We start from the raw sequence: 18592 nt of genomic DNA, 5'->3' as shown, positions 1-18592 counted from the left end.
CTTGAGATCTCAAGGCTAAACCAACAGACCTCTGTTATGCTCAGAAACAATGGTTAATTGTATTGCTGCAAACGTCACAGTCTAGCCTCCAGCAAAAAAATCAGGTTGTCTATCAGACTGCAAACTCCAGCTTTCTTTTTCAAAAAATGTTTTGTTAAACAATGATGCCTATACCTTCTAAAAGCTCTTAAAAGAAGAATGTTTCATGTGTGGGATTCATACAGCTAAAAGGAATACTGAGATTCTACAAGCCTTCTTGCTCCACAGGTGTAAATGTGTTACCTTCTGGAGCAAAAACAAAAGAGAGTCTTGTGGCACCTTAAAGTCTAATACACTTATTGAAGCATTGCCTTTTGAGGACTACAGTCCACCATATCAGACACACAAAGTGTTATCCTCAATTACAGACAGACAAAGAGGGGGGGAAATAGTAAACAGTGAGTAAAATAGTTATGAAATGCAAGAAGTATCATCTGAGTTTAAATATTGTTTTAATTTTTATATATGTGTTAATTGTTAGCCGCCCAAAGACATATGTTTGGGTGGGATATAAATTAAATTAAATTAAATTAATCAATAAAATAGATGAGTCCTATTTAGACACTCTGTAAAGTGTACTCACTTATAATACCCCAGATAACCCTGCACGCGCATGCACACGCGCGCGCGCGCACACACACACACACACACACACACAAAAGCACCTGCCTGAAGAGAAAAAAGGTGTATTACAAGAGAGTTCCTCCCTGTGATAAAGTGCTAGACACCAAGTGCTAGACACCATAAAGTGATAGACACCAAGAGTTTTTAATCAGGGGGAGAATTTCTCCCTGAAGACAACATCTCTCTTTTCAGACATATTCTGTACTCGTGGCCGGGGTGGGGGTGGCGGAGAGTTATTACATAGTGCATTGGTGTAGGTACACTGTAGGGAGTGGGGCTAGTTGGTTGCAGAAGCCCCACTCTCTGGTTACCCAGCAGGGCTACGCTCATAAAGATAAGCACAATTCACAAAAGCAATAACCGGCGATAACAGAATCTTCATACCGTTGCTAAGTTAACTAGCACTTATAATAAGGAAACCATTGTTCTAATTAAATCCTGAACAAATAGAATCAAATCTCTTGATAAATTCCAATTCAGCAGTTTTGCCCTGGAGTCTACCACTGAAGTTTCAGATCAGTAGGACTTTCAGATCAGCAGTGAAGTATCATGGGAGACTGAATGTTATCCCACTATATTCTGAATACTGACATTTTTTATGTCAGACTAGTATCAGTGTCTGTAGACAGCAGAAGGGCATTGTTGGCAGTTGGGAGCATATATCACACTGGAGGGTGACCAGGAGCCTGTAATGGGCTATACAGCCTCCTGTCCCAAGGTTTTGCACTTTTTGGACTTATTTCCAGCCAAAATAAGAGCCTCCCATTCTCCGAGAGCTTTTAAAAATACTCTTAAGATGCATTTATTCACCCAAACTTTTAAACTAGAATTGTGGTTTTTAAACTGTTTTAATGTTTTAATTTCTCTTTCAATTTGTTTTGTGTTTGTTGCAAACAACCCAGAGACATGACAGTGTGGGTGTGTGTACAAATATACTAAACAAACAATTATTAGGTCCTGTAACAGTATTTTCTCCCGTGGATATGAGGAAAGAATTGGCCCCTAGGTTTGTTCCAGGGTGAAGTTGCAGTCTAAGCAGGGTGAGCTGGCCCCACCCCTTTCCTAGGAAAGACTGAGGTCATTCACACAATCGAAAACTGTGTTCTACCAGGTTTGGGAGCTGTGTGTACTCCCAATTTTTGATTGTGTGGAAGCAAGGTTAGAGGAAAACCTGGGTAGAAGTGATTGTGTGGAAGCAAGGTAAGAGAAAAAGCTACCCCGGTTTTTCTCTAACCTTGCTTCCACACAATCACATCTACCCAAGTTTTCCTCTAACCTTGCTTCCACACAATCAAAAATTGGGAGTACACACAGCTCCCAAACCTGGGTAGAACACAGTTTTCAATTGTGTGAATGACCTCACTGTGTTACTTAAAGGCCTTGCTCAGTTTCTTAGGTGCTGGATCTAGAGATCCTGCCGCCCACCCCCTCTAAAACTGGTAGGCCTTCAGGGGACTCTGAGTCAAAGGACGAAGGCAGAGCTGTATCCTTGGGTTGTGGTGAGGGTGCTGGCTCATGCTTCCCTGATTCTTTTGGGGTGAGGGGTGAGGGCTGTGGCAAAGGTCTGGATATTAGGTTATTCTGACACTGCCTTATCCCCTGAGCTTTCTGCCTCGTCCCCCAGTTTGGGAGCGGGGTCCTGGATTCATGACAGGTTGTCACCTACAGCGAGCAGCTGAAACTACTCCAATGTATCATTAGTGACCTGCATGCTATTCTGAGCAATGAGTTTTCTCTCACAAGCCTTGGCTTGTAGGATTGCCATTGTGGTTTCAGAAAGCCCCCAGTTTTAAGCAACTTCTCAACAAAAACAACAGCTGGGATACCAGAGACAAAAACATAATGGGGTCTTCATCCTGGAACAAACCTAGGAGCCAACTCTTTCCTCATATCCATGAAAGACAATACTATCACAGGACCTAATAAGCAGAACTGGCAGTCTGCAGATAGACCTCACAGGAGCAATGCCCAGGCCTTCTTGCTCTGCTTGGCTCTGGCTGAGGCTTTGATGCTTTCTTGGACCTCTGACTTAGTGGAGACTCTGGCTTGGCCTGGAACAGAATGTAACCAGTAGTGTTCTGTCATTTTCTCTTCTGGTTCTGTTCTGTACTAGGGTATTCCTGGCTACTGGGCCTACCAGTCTCTCAATATGAATCTTTATCTACAGCTCCCAGTATCCTTCCCCTCTATAATTTTGCTGCTGTGTTTTTGTTTGTTAGTTTAATTAAAGGTAAAGTGTGCCGACAAGTCGATTTCAACTCCTGGCGCCCACAGAGTCCTGTGGTTTTTCTTTGGTAGAATACAGGAGGGGTTTACCATTGCCTCCTCCCATGCAGTATGAGATGATGCCTTTCAGCATCTTCCTACATTGCTGCTGCCCAATACAGTAGCAGCGGGGATTTGAACTGGCAACCTTCTCCTTGTTAGTCAAGCATTTCCCCGCTGAGCCACTTAAGGTGACCTGTTTGTTTAATTAGGAAAGAGTATATAACCTAGGATGAGTAGCATTATCTCTAATAAACTCCATTTCTACTTCTACTATTGAGTGGGGAGCATCAACAATTGAATAATTGAATCATATTCACATAATTTGCAGATTTGTTTTGTAATGAAACAAACACAGATTTTTAAAATACAGATTTTTAGTTTCTAAAACACAGTCTCTAAAACACAGATTTTTAGTTTCCTGGTAAAAGAATTTAGATATTTAACTCTTGCAGTAAGTTACTGTGTTCCAACAATGGGCAAAAGAAAGAAATATCTCCTGATGTAGATACAATAAGAGGCCAAGAAAATATATGAAAGAGAATCTTCAGGGGGAAAGTGGGTTGAAAGAACTAAACAATTTAGCTACTGCACTGTGTCTTTACAGGCACAATCCATTATGAGCCAGCCCCTGAGTATGATACAGGAAAACCCAGCCATATAGTTTCTGATAACTGAAATCAAAGGGAACACCAAGTTATTAAAAGTACTGTGAGTGACACTGAAACCGGACACATAGATTTTTTGCATTCTGACAGAGATTAAGGGGAGCTAAGCAACACAGACAATAAAGGAACAGATAAGTATTACAGACAGATCTGTAACTAGACACTGGGAAATAGCAGTGCTAAGATCCAAGAGAGGCTCATGCATGGAACTCTTAGGATGCAGGTCCAGCAACCAAGAAAGTTATTTAGGAAAAAAAAACACTTCAGCTTGTGCTGGAGAAGGGCTGGTCACTTGCAGACAGGATTGTGGCTGTGCTACATATTTGCATGCATGTCCAAAAAATCTGTCTGCATGATTGGCTTTCTGAGAATCTCTGTTTTCATTATTTTGCTTTATTTTTCAAAAAAAAAAAGCATAGAGCACATGGATTTTGACCACATAGTCAAGGAAGAGTGAGGTTTTTTAAAACAAAAAAGAGGTTCTTGGATTCCTTTTGTGCACTGCACAGTTCCTAGTCCTTCTTCATATCTATTCATCTCTGCATCTATGACCCTACAATCAAAGCTCTTACTTTCTAACATACTAACATGTAAAATAGTCTGATATGGCAGAATTCCCAAACAGTCAGGGTGGGGGAGGAAGGAGAGAGATGGGCAATGTTTGTGGGAGGCAGAGAGAAAATAATCTATTTATATAAAGCTGCTTGGCCTTACTCAGTCACTGACTCACTCACTGACTTGACATGAAACTCCCAGACCAAACTACAAAAGACAAACACATGCCATTTTACACACCTTGCCCAGCCTACCAGAAAAATTGACTAATTTGCCAGAACATGAAGAAAAACTCTTCCATTGGGAAAGTATAGGGAATGATACCTTCCGAAATGGGAGTTTTCTTAGGTACTTTTTGAAACAGAAAATCTGGACTTTCACTGAATTATGAAGCAATTAATGAGCTTTTTCCCCCCAGCTCACCACCTTTCAAATCACTTAAGAAATGGAAAAACACAAGAAAGATTAAGTGCTCAAGATATAAATGAATTTTTCTAAACACATAAACTCTTCTGGTCATCAACTACCAGTGAGTGAAGGGAGAGTGCATGGTCATTTTGTGGTGCAGAAGGAATGCTTGCAAACTGCAATCCCAGTTCACTAGTTTAGTATAATAAGGCATAAAATAGACTGGTTTTCAAGTTCTGAATATGGATGCTCCCCTAAAAAGCACCCCTGCTTCCTAGCTTCCCCTGTTAAATTGGCAAAGAGGCACCTTTTAATGTGGTGATTCTCTTTATTTAGCAGGGGGAGAGTAACTGGCCCTATCCACCCCCAGCACAGTACCTCCAGTGACTGTTGCTGCTGTCTTGCTGCTGTCTATCTTGTGTTTCCTTTTTAGACTGTGAGCCCTTTGGGGACAGGGATCCATCTTATTCATTCATTCATTCATTCATTTATTTAAACCGCCCTGAGCCTTTTTTGGAAGGGCAGTATAGAAATCGAATAAATAAATAATAAATAAAATAAATAAATATTATTATAATGAATAAAGGGTTTCTTTTCAGTCTCAGAAACACAGATACAACATTTCCGATCCTAACCCTGGGTATACTTCCCACATGGCAGACTGAAAAAATTGTGATTGTGGTAGAATCAGACAGTGGCGAAATACCACAAAACTTCATGGCACGCATTACCTTTTTATTTTGAGTATTGTTTCTCAATTTTCTATTTGTGCACTAAGGCACACAACCATGAGCAAAAGAATTTCCTTAGAAAAAGTACTCCTGGAAAGAGTAACTTCAGTAGATTTATGTATGCATAAGTAATATATCACTTGTTAACTGGCAACAAAACATGTGGGCTGTCCATTCCAAAAACTGATGCAATGGGAACATGAGCAATGAGGCATTGTTGGTAAGGGCAGGTAAGCTCCTCTCTCATTAACCACTCTCATTTGCTTATAAAAACGAAAACGAGGCCCTTTGCTGTAGTGTTTGATCTGTGTTGCTCTCTTCACACATGCACTTTCCCACTCTGTTAGGGTATTTTTGTTGGCTTTTAAAGCATGTTCTATATTACCCATGCATCTTGCTCAAGATAATGAACATATGAAGCTTCTTATGAACATATGAAGCTGCCTTATACCGAGTCAGACCACTGGACTATCAAGCTCAGTACTGTCTGCACTGACCAGCGGTGACTCTCCAGGGTTTCAAGGGCAGTGATTCCTAGCCCTATGTGGAGATGCCATGGATTTAATTGAGACCTTCTACATTAGGGGTGGTAAAACTTGGCTTTCCAACTGTTGTTGAACTACAACTCCCATCATCCCCAGCCACAATTTATTGGGCCAAGTTTGCCCACCCCTGTTCTACATGCAAAGCATGTCCTCTACCACTGAGCTATGACCCATCTTGATACTCCTTTGGTTATCATGTTACAATTTGTACATCCAGACACACTCTTCCAAACAGAAGATGGGAACTGCTTCTGTGACCAGTTTATGAATCGTAACAGTATCTCCTTGTCTTATGCTCTTTGTATATGTGCATATAAGGGGGGAAACTGATGAAATTTATGGTCTCTCCCTTCCCAGTCACCACACATCCCCAAGAACAAACTGATTCCACACCTGTAGTTATATAACTCACAAGTTATCAGTCTCCTCAATTCAAATTCAAATTCAAATTCAAATTATTATTATTATTATTACATTTATATCCTGCTCTTCCTCCAAGGAGCCCAGAGCGGTGTACTACATACTTAAGTTTCTCTTTCACAACAACCCTGTGAAGTAGGTTAGGTTGAGAGAGAAGTGACTGGCCCAAATGTCATAGCAGACCTTTGACATCATGTATTCTCCACATAATCATTTTTGACATAAGAACTATACAGAATGTACAATAAAATTAAGAAGTAGAAAGCAAGGTTAATAAGATTAGTGTATTGGGGTAACAGATAATATACTTTTCAGTATATCCTCAAACCTGCTCTCTCCAAACATAATTAAATGACCATAGCTATAAGCTAAAAGATTGCAGGTCACACAATACAATATTCTTATTGGATATGCTAATTATTTTCAGAGTAAAAATCACTCACTTTTCACCCCAAAATGACCAGAAATAAATCTAATCAAATTTCTACTCTTCTTGTGTTAAACAAAACAAAGAAGGCAAGTCTCACTTGAACGGAAAGCATTGCTTTTGAGGGGAAAGCAGTCTATTTGGTAAATCAGATGAAGCAGCATTATTTTTTAAATGACCCATCTGGCATGCATTAGGCAACCTGTCACTGGATTGCACTTACTGGTTCTTTAAAGCCTACCTAAGCCTTCCATTGGTAGCCATGTTTGAGCATGGTGTATTAAGGAACTGGAGAACAGGCTCTCTTTCCTCAAGAAAGCCATGTTGTACAAGATGAATACACCCTATGATCATCCAGATTATGGCATACGCTAAAATAAGGAACTCAGAAAGACCATGATAGTACCATCAGACATGATTACAAAATGAAGAATCTATTTAGTAAAATAAATCCAGATGGTACAAGCCAGTGAACCAGGCTGTGCACTACAGGGGAAAGTAAAAAACAGCCACCAGCCAATCTGAATTTCTGAAAACCTATTATTACCATAATATTAAAAATAAAACCAAACGAGGTTTGAAGACCTTGGCAGTAGCACAAGTCCTTCTCAACCAATCTTTTTAAATAATTCCCACTGTATTATTACATGTTTAGACTTTACGGTATTAGTAGAGTCCCCTTTCCCTCCCTTCCCTTCTACCCCAACCTGCAAACATTTTGAAATATTAAGTCATTAGCAACATCAGGTTACTTGTGAGGCAGCAGATCCCTCTCACACCATGAGGTTGTTCATGCCACCACTGGGAAAGTCTGTGCAGCAGGCAGGAACTCACCTGCCTTCCTCAGCAGACAAGTGTTGTCGTCTTTGCCTTTGCAGCACCACACAAAGGCAAAAGCTGGGAGCAGGAGGACTTCCCCCTCCCACATCCCAGAGTGCCCTGCACCACAAGAGCGGCGGCTGGAAATGGCTCGCTGCTGGACATGGCGGTGGGCTGGGCAGAAGCCTCTTTATCTGGGGGCGATCACTCACACAATCACCTACTGAGGTAAAACTAAGGGCTAAAAAGTCAGGTTTCCGTCTTCTGGAGCAGCAGGGAGCCCTCCAATCTCGGCACTCCAGATGACACGCTGTAAGAACAGCCTCAATATGCTTAATAAATCTATCTAAATGAATTATTTCCTGAATGAAATTATCTGATTTTCCTTTTGCCCTATGGATACTATTTAATCCCTTGGCCATAACCCTGCCCCCGAGCTTCAATCCATGCACTAAACCACTAATAATCATTTGGATTTGGATTTATGTACAAATATGGAACCTAAACTATTTCAGTCCATTCTTGTCTATTGACTGCTCAAAAAGTAAGGATTTTGCAAGGTTCTGAATGTTACGTGTACATTTGCTTCAATTAAACAGATTCCCCCCTGCAATACTGGTAACAATAAGTTGAAAGGGAAAGGAGAGGGCATGTTGACCTTAATCTGAACTGAACACAAGAAAGGAGTGACATGTTCCAAAGTCAAACTAAAGCAGAACTTACTGCTAGACACAAGAGCTTTCAACCAAGAGAAAAGCATTTTCTTACCCTGTAGGTTTAATTAAAATCAAGGGTAGTAGTCGTCATAAGCCTTTAAAAACAACCCAGCTGCATACAAGCTTTTATTTACAATATGGATCAGAATTATCCATTTCAGGCATTTGGAAATATCAATTTTTATTAGATTATCATATTAATCATTTACTTTTCTAGTTCGATGCTATATAAGTTATTACAAAGAGCTTCTGAGGACAGACTATTTAGGGCTAAATCATTAGTAAAATTCTGCTGATACATACAAACAAGGTGCAAAGAACTGAAGGAAACAAATCCTGCCTGCAGCTAAGCTGCACTGACTATAAAAGGATGTAAGTCCTCTTAACTGTACGCGGGATTGTGGCCTTGTTTATTGATGACAATACGAAATAGATAAGATCTACTTACCCAAAATACTACATTTACTACTGCATTTGCCAAATGCACATGAAATGTACAAACATGACGGATGATATCCAGAGCAGTCTAACACCAGTGCTGTTAATCCCCCTGCACTGCTGCGATATCACAGCAAAACACAGTCTCTCACTTTTGTGCAAGAGCGCAAATATTTTGAAGAGCATACCTGCACTCCAGAAGTGCTCCTTAGACTGGGAAATATATCACTGATAGTCAAGGAGTGTGTTTTTGATCCAAGGAGTGCTTCCGGAGTGTGGGCAAGCTCCTCAAAGAATTTGCACTCTTGCGCAAAAGCACAAGACCACCTGCGCTTCACTGCAAGCCTATGGCTGCAAGAGGGGATTACCACCACTCATATTAGGCTGCTCTGGATATCAGACATTCATGCATATAATGCACATACGACATTTCACAAAAGATACATTACAATGTTTTAAAATGGAATTCATAGTCTATACCTGTGTAACAAATCTAGTTAATCACTTGAGATTAGAGCACTAGGTCTGCTGTGCACTGCAGTACACTATATTAAGCACTGTTGTTACTAGAAAGCTCTCCTTAAGGCAGATACAATATCAGAGTTGACAACACACAGGATACCGTAAGAACAAGTAGTTAACAGCTGTGAGCCAGTTCCATACAACTTAATTATTATTTATTCCAAGGTGTTGAAGTTTTAGTAGGGCAAGGACCTGTGCAAGACATAAACTCCCATTTGCTGTTGTTCACTAGAAGACACACGCAGGCCTAATGCCTTATTGACAGCAGCCCTTCACAGATTTTCAACTTGCAATTTAGGGTGCACGGACACATTAGATTATGCTCATTATAACTGCAGTTATTTCTTGATCACCTGAATGTGTGAAACAGCTATTTTGGTCATCCCACTGTCAGTAATCGCAGATTGCTACCTCATTTCACATCAACCAATTGCTCAATCACAAAATTGAAGCTAGGAGGTGATACGCCTATAGAAAGTTCCTGTCACTCATTCTACTTTAAAAAAAAAAAAAAAGAATGTTGAGACTCAAGTATATAATATGTCAACAAATGTATTTTCACATAGGTATAGTCCAGCCATAACCAAAGAGCTTTCTCAACCTCCTATTAGTTACATATAACCCATGAATATTGTGTACCCAAGGCCAAAGACTATTTATTTAAAGTCTCAAGTCAACCAATCTACAGAAATACAACACAGAGGGAATAGATGTACATTTTAAGAAAAGTTGCTCAATGGATGAGATCTTTAGAGGTCCTAGGGGAAGACCTTTTCTGTGCCTCATCTCCCAGAGCTTGCATGAGGTACAGCCACCCAATTTTAGATTAATCTTTCTCCCTTTGCAGCCCACACCATATCCCATGCCATTCCAGAGGGTCCCTTAATCCTCAGAAGTGACTTTTCATGGTTGTAGTGGAAAGGGGAATCATTAGAATTGGACTAGAAATCCCCTTTCATGAGCATCCTTTTGGTCATATCTTTCTAGATCCAACTATTATCTCCTAGCATCCCCTTGGCACATCTAGCCCTAGGCTTCCCTGTTATTGTCAACATCAGAATGCTAAACCAATGGCAGCCGGAGATATCACATCACAACTGTCTGCCAAAACCCAGTGTGACTTCACATCAGATCAACCACTTAAAACCACATGCAGTTCACAGACTATAAACACACTGACTGACATCCTGACTAAATTGCTCAATAGTACTATTCAGAAATTACTCAGGATAGAGTTAAGACTGCTAAATCCCAATAGAACTTCCTCTAGTAAAATTAGTCAGGGATAGGCACTCTTAAAAATAAAAAAGCTGTGGATGAGAAATTTAAGGATGGTAACACTCACAACCTAATCCGCCAAGGTACTGGCTTAGCACAGCAGCTCATAGAATCAGGTTTAAGGGTTCCGGGATTGACAAAGAGAAAAAGGCCGTGAAGATTGTTTTTCTGTCACTGCAGTGGTGGCTGAATCAAGTGGCACCTGAATACAAGCTGTATGTCAGGGGCTGTACAAAGCTGAAACGGTGCAGACCTCAAACACAGTGAGGCTGTTCTCATGCACACCTAACCCAGGCTAAGGAAGCCCAGCCTGGGTTAGGTTGTGCGTGAGAACTGCCGGGACCAGGCCTGATCCCGTTGGGCAGCACCACATAGCCCAGCTTTTCAACCCAGCTCTTAGCCAGTGTTAAAGGCTTGAGCAAGCCCTTAACCCGGGCTCCAGGACTGTGTGTTTGCTGGGGCTAAGTTCAGCCACAGCGGACACAGAGATGGGTGCCTAGAGCGCCCGTTTCCTGAAAATCCCCCAATGTTCCACACATGTTGCATAGTGCATTGTAGGATATCTGGGATGCATCACCCCAGTCTCCAGAGCTCCACGCTGCACCATGCAGCACAGATTGTCTGGGAGCACAGTCCATGCTCCCAGAACTATTCAAGCATTCATATGGGGGGAAAGGTGAGTTGAACCAGCCTTCCCCCTGCCCACCCGGTCGTGTGAATGGCCTCAGTGTCTAGAGAAGACTCTGCATGATCCAGAACTGGATCATAGGCCGTCTTGGTTAACTGTAAGCTGGGAGAATGGCAGAGAGCTCCACCCCACATGCCAATTTGTTTGTACAGAACAGCTTTATGAGATCAGGTTATTAACCTCACGTGTCATTTCACAAAAGCATTCATAATAATCTAATGGAGCCTGTTTTGGCCAGGGCTTGGTCTACACTCCCATGCAAAGTCAGCAACAAGACAGTCTTCCAACACATCCTTTGACTCTAGTCCTACACTGGTCAAAATCAGCTGTTGTTTAAAATGTGCTGCAAAGCACATATCACTCCTAAGCCTTGCAGGAAAGGCAGGGTACATGTAAAATGATGGTGAAGCTGCTTCAAATTACTTGCTGGTTCAATTAATTTAATTTGCTATTGCTGCAGGCTCTGTTAAGCTGTAGGATGGTGATTTTCACAGAAACTTGCATGGGCTAACCTTGTTATTGCCATTTTTTAAATTTAAAATATGATGGGGCAGAGCAATAAAGAGTCATAGCAATAATAACTATTGATATTTGAAAAGTATCAGAGATTCTTTTGCAAGACTTGGAAAAAGCTGACATGGTGCTTTTATGTCTTCTAGAGTCAGTTTTCAAGTCTCAATCATGTGAAACTCCCAGCTCTGCTGTGTATTCCAGTGACCACAACAAAGGCTGTGGTTTCTCCTACACTCGCTTTAAATAGATTTAAATTAATGCTATTCATCATTGGGTGGAAAAGGAGGAAATAGAAAAGTACAGTAACTTTAGACAAGTCAGAGCTGACCAGCAGTATTGGGCAACTACTGTACTATTGAATAAGCCTCGTGGTTATAAATGCAATGACCTCTGTTCAAAGGCTTCTCTTTAGGTTTACCCTAGGAGCTCTCATTTCTTACTGATTGGCTACATCTGGCATTTCAGGACACAGGAAACCGTATTTACATAATGTGATACTTCTTTCCTGAACACCTTGAACTTTCTAGAAAAATACGATAAGCTTATATATTGCTTGGCTTTATTTGTTTCTGTTTTGGAGAAAGGTTAGCCACATGACTGAACTGTTGCCAGCAGCAGTTCATGATATAGCAAACACTCATAAGTTCCAGTACTGTTCAAATTAGCACAGACACTTACCATCTCAGTTACAACAGCAGGGGGAATACAGTTGTCCCCTTCTAAATCCTGCTTTTGTCAACTATAGTCTGCTATAGCTAGCGGTAGAAGCTCTTCCACTTGCCAAAACAGAAAACAAAACCGGGATTTCTTTCTACACTTTATCTTGCACTGTAAAGCAGAGATCCTCATATGGGGTGCTAGGATCCAGAGTGGAATTAAGAACCCCAATAGTGAGATTAGAGAGTACAGCAGAAAAACCTAGACATGGTTCTCACAACCGGGTGAGTGGGCAGGGCAGTGAGCAAGTGGCAGGTGGGCAGAGGGGAAGGCTGCAGAAGCCTGTCTTCCGCGCAGACAATCTCAGAGGACTATCTGGGCATGCAGATCACAGATGGTTCATCGCTGCCCCAGGGAGCACGGAGGTGCGGGGGCTGGGACACATTGTCCCGGCCCCCGGAAATCCCACAGTGCACCATGCGGGTGTGCAGAGCATTGTGATTATTCTCCCCAGAAATGGCGGGTGCCCATCAGTGCTTCAGCACCGGCTGTACGATCAGGGAAATGTGGTTAAGGGAGTGCTTGCTCCCTTAACCTAGTTTACGAGGTGTGCTAGGTGGGTTTGATGCTGAGGTGCTACTGGCAGCTACGTACCTCCCAATGGTTCTTACGGTCAGCCAAGTCTTGGCTGCTGTGAGAACAGCCTCCTGGTCTCACTTCCAGGTTAAAGGCCAGAGATGAATAAAATGGTTCCCTGTCCCAAAAATGGCTCCCAATCTAATGTAAATAAGCACACACAAAAGAGACAGCAGCAATCACCACAAGAGAGAGGTTATGAATAGGGACAGTTGCTTTCCCCAGCACCTTAAAAATGTTAGCAGGGCATTACTTTGCTCAGTTAATATGGAATACCATATAATCTCATAATGTAGTGATTCCCAAATGGAGTGATAGGTCCAGCAAGCAAGGGCTTCAGCAGTACAACTAGTGAGAGCTGAATTACAAGTTTCAGCAGTGAGACTGCATAGTAGCAATAGCAATAGCAATAGCACTTACATTTATATACTGCTCTATAGCCGGAGCTCTCTAAGCGGTTTACAATGATTTAGCATATTGCCCCCAACATTCTGGGTACTCATTTTACTGGCCTCGGAAGGATGGAAGGCTGAGTCAACCTTGAGCCCCTGGTCAGGATCGAACTTGTAACCTTCTGCTTACAGGGCGGCAGTTTTACCACTGCGCCACCAGGGTACACAAAGATTTGAGGGTGCAGGGAGATGATGTAAGTAATCAGAGGTGAGTAAAGTGTTAATATACTGGACAACTCTGCTACTGTTTTGACCCTCTAGCTCTTTCAAAAATCGCAAGTTGCAGATACCAATTACTGAATGGACAAAACATCTTTAAAAATATTATTGGAGGGAAGAGTCTTCTATATAAAGCAGCCCATGTCTCTCTCCCGCCATGACTTATTTCCCAAACAGCTACACTGATGGAGTTTGCATGTCTTTTCACCTCACCCACCAACAGCAATATGGAGCTGGAACCACCATTTGCAAGGCAGTCAAGGAATGATGGAGACCTAGAGAGCAGGACTGTGGCAGCACAGAGCTACAAGCCAGCATCTTGGTTTTGTGGCTCCTAAAGTTCTGGCTACATTGTGCCAACTGCCTGAGAGAAGACACTCAAAATATGTTTTGAATAGTTAGAAATTGACATCAAAAATGCTATTATAAAGAATGACACTGAGTACAAGCTTCACTGGGGATATAGGGTGAACCTAGGTAATGAAGAGACTGAAATAACTGGGCTTAAAATACTGATTGCTATACATGAAGTATAGCAATAATATTAATATATTAATTAATTGCATTAAGTTCAGTATGAAATATGGTTAAGAAACAGAGAGCCTGGCAAGATTAGATTCAGTATAGAACTTCCAATACATACAAATCTAGCAGGCATTTCTGATTCATTTGGGAAGGAACTACAAACCTTACTGATCTTACACCTGCTTCTGAGCAGTAGGGAGCAGGTTCTCAATCTGTTACCATGGCCATCTGGTTAATCAGCAAATCATGGATAGTTGTACTGTGATATGATAGATAGAATGGCAACAGCGGTCACAAATCTAATGAAAACACATCATGCCTAAAAAAGGGTGTTTTCTGTTTCCTTTGATTTTAGCTAAGTAATACATGCTGAAAGAGAAAATTAACAATATTTAACAGGCTAAATAATCAGAAAAAGTTGACTACCACATGGTTAAGGAAATAATGGGGAGTGTTCAGAAATACTTTATATTGTAAAATAACACTTTTTTAAAAAAAAAAATCTTTTTACAGGGAGACACTGAGGATAGCAAAATCCTGTGAAATCTCTTTTTTGAAATTACAACACCTTTCACATAACTGCTAAACACCAAATGTTATGGAACTATTAACACAATGAGTATAGTAATCAATTGTACTAGAAGTATATCATGTACAATTATAAGTACTTTTCAGATTTAGAACAAAGAGACTCAGCGGCAGATATTTCAAAGGTATCCCACTATTTTTCATTACTGTGAATATTTGGTCTATTTCAGAAGGTGCACCTTTATTAGTCTGGGAATACCATCCCTCTGAAATATTACACAATACTGGTTTTATTTCAGGATGAAGACCCTTGCAGATTTTCTATTAGACAGACACTTCTCTATATAACAAAATACATTTTCAGGTAACTAGAATTAAATTAGCCTTGTTGCTACTTTAAACTCAGTTCCCAATAGCATCAAGGTCTATAGAGACGGCCTAATTCAAATAATATAACACAACCATTTTTAAAAATATACACATCTTAAATTTAAACATTCAATCTAGCATTTTCAGACATCCACCTGCAAATCACACACACACACACACACACACACACACACACAGAGAGAGATAGTTACAAGCATTTGCTAAAATTAAATGCATGCCTATGACAGATAACAGCCAAAAACATCAGCCATTGTGTGGCTGACAAAACACAAGCTAGCTTTGTCTGACAGAAAAAGCTTTAAAAAACAAACAAACAAAAAACTTTAACCTCTCACAGAACTCAACTATTTGAGTTGAGAATCCCTTTTTACAATGTGATCATGTTAGCTGAAGTTGCTCTGCTGCAGTAAAAAACAAGAAAGTTCTCGCTTGAGTGCCTACTAATGAACAAAGGTTAACTTTATCTCAAAGGTCAAATGCCTGGTGGCGGAGGTTATGACCCTAACAACTTAAATGGTGACCCTGCCACGTGCCTACTATATTGCGGATTCTGATACAGATCATCTGGTAAAGGACTGGTCATAAATTTACTTTGGTATTACACTCCCACAAAGAATACTGTTTGCCACAATAGTTTCCAACTTGTTATTTGATACATTGGCTGAAGAACTGAAAGGGAAAAAGCAACCCAAAAGTCTTCGTTTGACATCAAATTGAGATCAAAGCTTTAATTTCAGTACATATTGATCACCTCTTGCTCCTAAAATGCTGATATTCCTAGTTTTCCTTCATGTGTGGCATGCTAACTCACACACTGCCACATTTTAATTATTTATTTCTACGTTATTTCCTTAGAAGTTAAAAAATGTTTTTGTGATTTAGGCTATTTTGGAAGAAGAAACTATTTATATCTAAGCACACGTGTTCCCTTGCAGATGACTATGTGGTGCACAACAGGGAGGAAAAGGGACTCCGAGCAGTAGTTATCATGCGTATTTAAGGAGGAAAGGGACATTTTACTACAGAAATGTTCAAGAATAAAAGCGTCATGAAACAAACACAAAATAATAGCATGCTGGGTGAAAAGGTCACAGTGGTTTTGGCGCATATCTGAAAGCACATTTTGGAGTCTGCACCTTCTGCTAATACTGGTGACTTCTCATCACTTTTTAGTGGATTAAAACATTGTTTTCTGTTTGCAGATCTTTAGGGTTATAGCAGATCCTCTTCAACTCAGCTGTACATATGTTGACCAACCTATCTATTATTTATAAATTTATACTTCCAAGTTCCTTACCATAAACAACAGGTCCTAAATGTCTTAAAGCAAATCAAGACTATGTGAAGACAAAGGGCCCTTATGACTTTCTTTTGTAATTCTCTTGTTACTCATGCAGCATGTTGCCATTACTGCAGCTCTGCAGGAACCAATCGCAATCAACTTGGCCAACATTCAGGTGTGACAAAGAATTCTGGGATACATCTGAGTGAAAAATAAAAAAACTACAACCCTCCCCCCCCACCCCCGGAACAAACAATGGAAGTTGCCAAATCAATTATGCTTTGTTTATGCAAACAATAACTACCTTGTTCTATACATAGCATTAATAAAATATTTTCTACAACAGAAAGAGCTGAAAAAGAGTATGTCACATTATGTACTTTGAAATGCAAGAGGTCACATAAAATTGCATGTATGCATCTTACCTTCTAGAAAGTTGCAAACATAAATACAGTTTTAAAATTATATTGTGCCTATAAGCAAGAATATGTTTAAAATGAAGTTTAGCATGCTTATTTTTTAGGAACTCTAAACTTAAGCAAGTATTTGTTATCGTTGACATGACACAGTCCTCTACTATTAACAAACAAAAGGAAAAGGAGCCTTAACATATTGCTGGATTTTAAAAAAATATGGGGCTTCCATAATACATTAGGTCTAATAGAACTGATTATTTTTTTTATCTACTTTGCATCTCATTGTTTTTTCCAAGCCATCATTTGCTTAAAGGTTTTATAATCAATAAGCTGTTTTGCTTTTAGATTATTGATCAACTACTTAAGTTAGTTCAGGTGATTCTGTGAGTATTTGTAATGAATGTAACAATTACTTTCAGTTAAATACCATGGATTATTTGAAAAATCATCCTCAACTGAACGGCTTGAGTCAACAAGTGCACACAAAAAGTTTGCAACATATCACCAGCATCAAACACTTCTACTGAACAGAGCTCTACTTAGACATCTGTATTTTAAATCTGTGATTGGCAAACCAATTTACCATACTTTCAGTCCACAACAGTATGCACACCTGTATAGTCTCACAAAGAATACAACATTTCATCTACATCTGCTGCAGATGCTTGTACTTAATGAAACACAAAAAAGGGAATTAAAGCTTTCACATCACAGTATCTCAGAAATCGATCACGTCGTCACAAATACTTTGGGATGCTTAATTCACCAGAAATACAACACACAAATGTCTGCATCACATACAATTCCAAAGTCAAAGTTTGCCAACCTTTCCAGCAAAACAGAACAATGTTGAAGCTGCTCTTCATAATCAAACATAGACATAATGTTACTACAATGACAACCAAGACCGATTTCAATGTTTGAATCAGACTGTCCAATAGTTATCACTCAACTAAAAATGATAGCTCAAAAATACAGCTGTATGAGTTTAACATAATGAATATTTTAAGCTTATTAAATTTTCTCACACCCTTCAATCCTACCCAATCTAAAATCTCAGTACAACTGAATTCCAGTAAGACCAGTGGGTTGCTTGAAAGGTCAAACTGTTGCCAGTGTTAGGCCTAATGGCCCAATCCACAGATTTGCCTAAAACAAGGAAGTTAAAGAAAAATACACAAAGCAAATCATATTCTTTTGCTCAGTAGCCACCATTTATCTTTTACCTCTCCGTAGATATACTCGCAGAGAGAATTATTTTGTATTAAAGGTATAAACATTGAAATCTGTTTTCCTGAATGCCATATTTGAAACTAGCAACCTATTCTGTAAAATCAATCATATTCTACCTACAGGAAGTACTAGGAAACTTCTTTTGCTATTTCCTCTTTGATTATACAGGTATTTCTTTCATCCATGATGGTTAAAATCAACAATTAATATATCTGTAAGTATTCATCAGTCTTTGCCCAGTCTTTTTAGTCCTGGCCAGCTATTGTATCCTCAACAGCTTTATGGACTGGGCTTATAAGAGATTATTTAACAAATAAGTTTCTTCCCTAAATGACCACACTTGAACACATCTAGGAAAATAATGGATAAGAAACACTCAGCATCCTGTTTTTCTTCTCCTCACCAACACTTAACCAGGACTTCTTATACTCTCTGTTTTCATACTGAATTTCAATGCTTCTGAAAACAGTTTACATGTGTGGTACATCAAGTAACAGTGTAAAGATGCAGTTACTTCATGGCCACCTTTTAAGAAGAATATTATAGCATTATAGAATATAATATCTTTATTCTTCTCCTAGTAGCTACACTTGAAAAC

At 39.9% G+C, this 18592-nt stretch overlaps 1 protein-coding gene across 10 annotated transcripts in view; it reads right to left on the bottom strand.

The window, feature by feature from the left end:
- The window catches only part of NFIA (nuclear factor I A), a 708337-nt gene that overhangs the window by 447659 nt on the left and 242086 nt on the right, over positions 1–18592 (bottom strand). The window lies entirely within an intron of this gene.

This window comes from Hemicordylus capensis, chromosome 4, assembly GCF_027244095.1.
Source record: "Hemicordylus capensis ecotype Gifberg chromosome 4, rHemCap1.1.pri, whole genome shotgun sequence".
Lineage (NCBI taxonomy): Eukaryota > Metazoa > Chordata > Lepidosauria > Squamata > Cordylidae > Hemicordylus > Hemicordylus capensis.
Note: the sequence above shows the minus strand (reverse complement) of the source record. Positions and strands in the feature narration are given on the sequence as shown.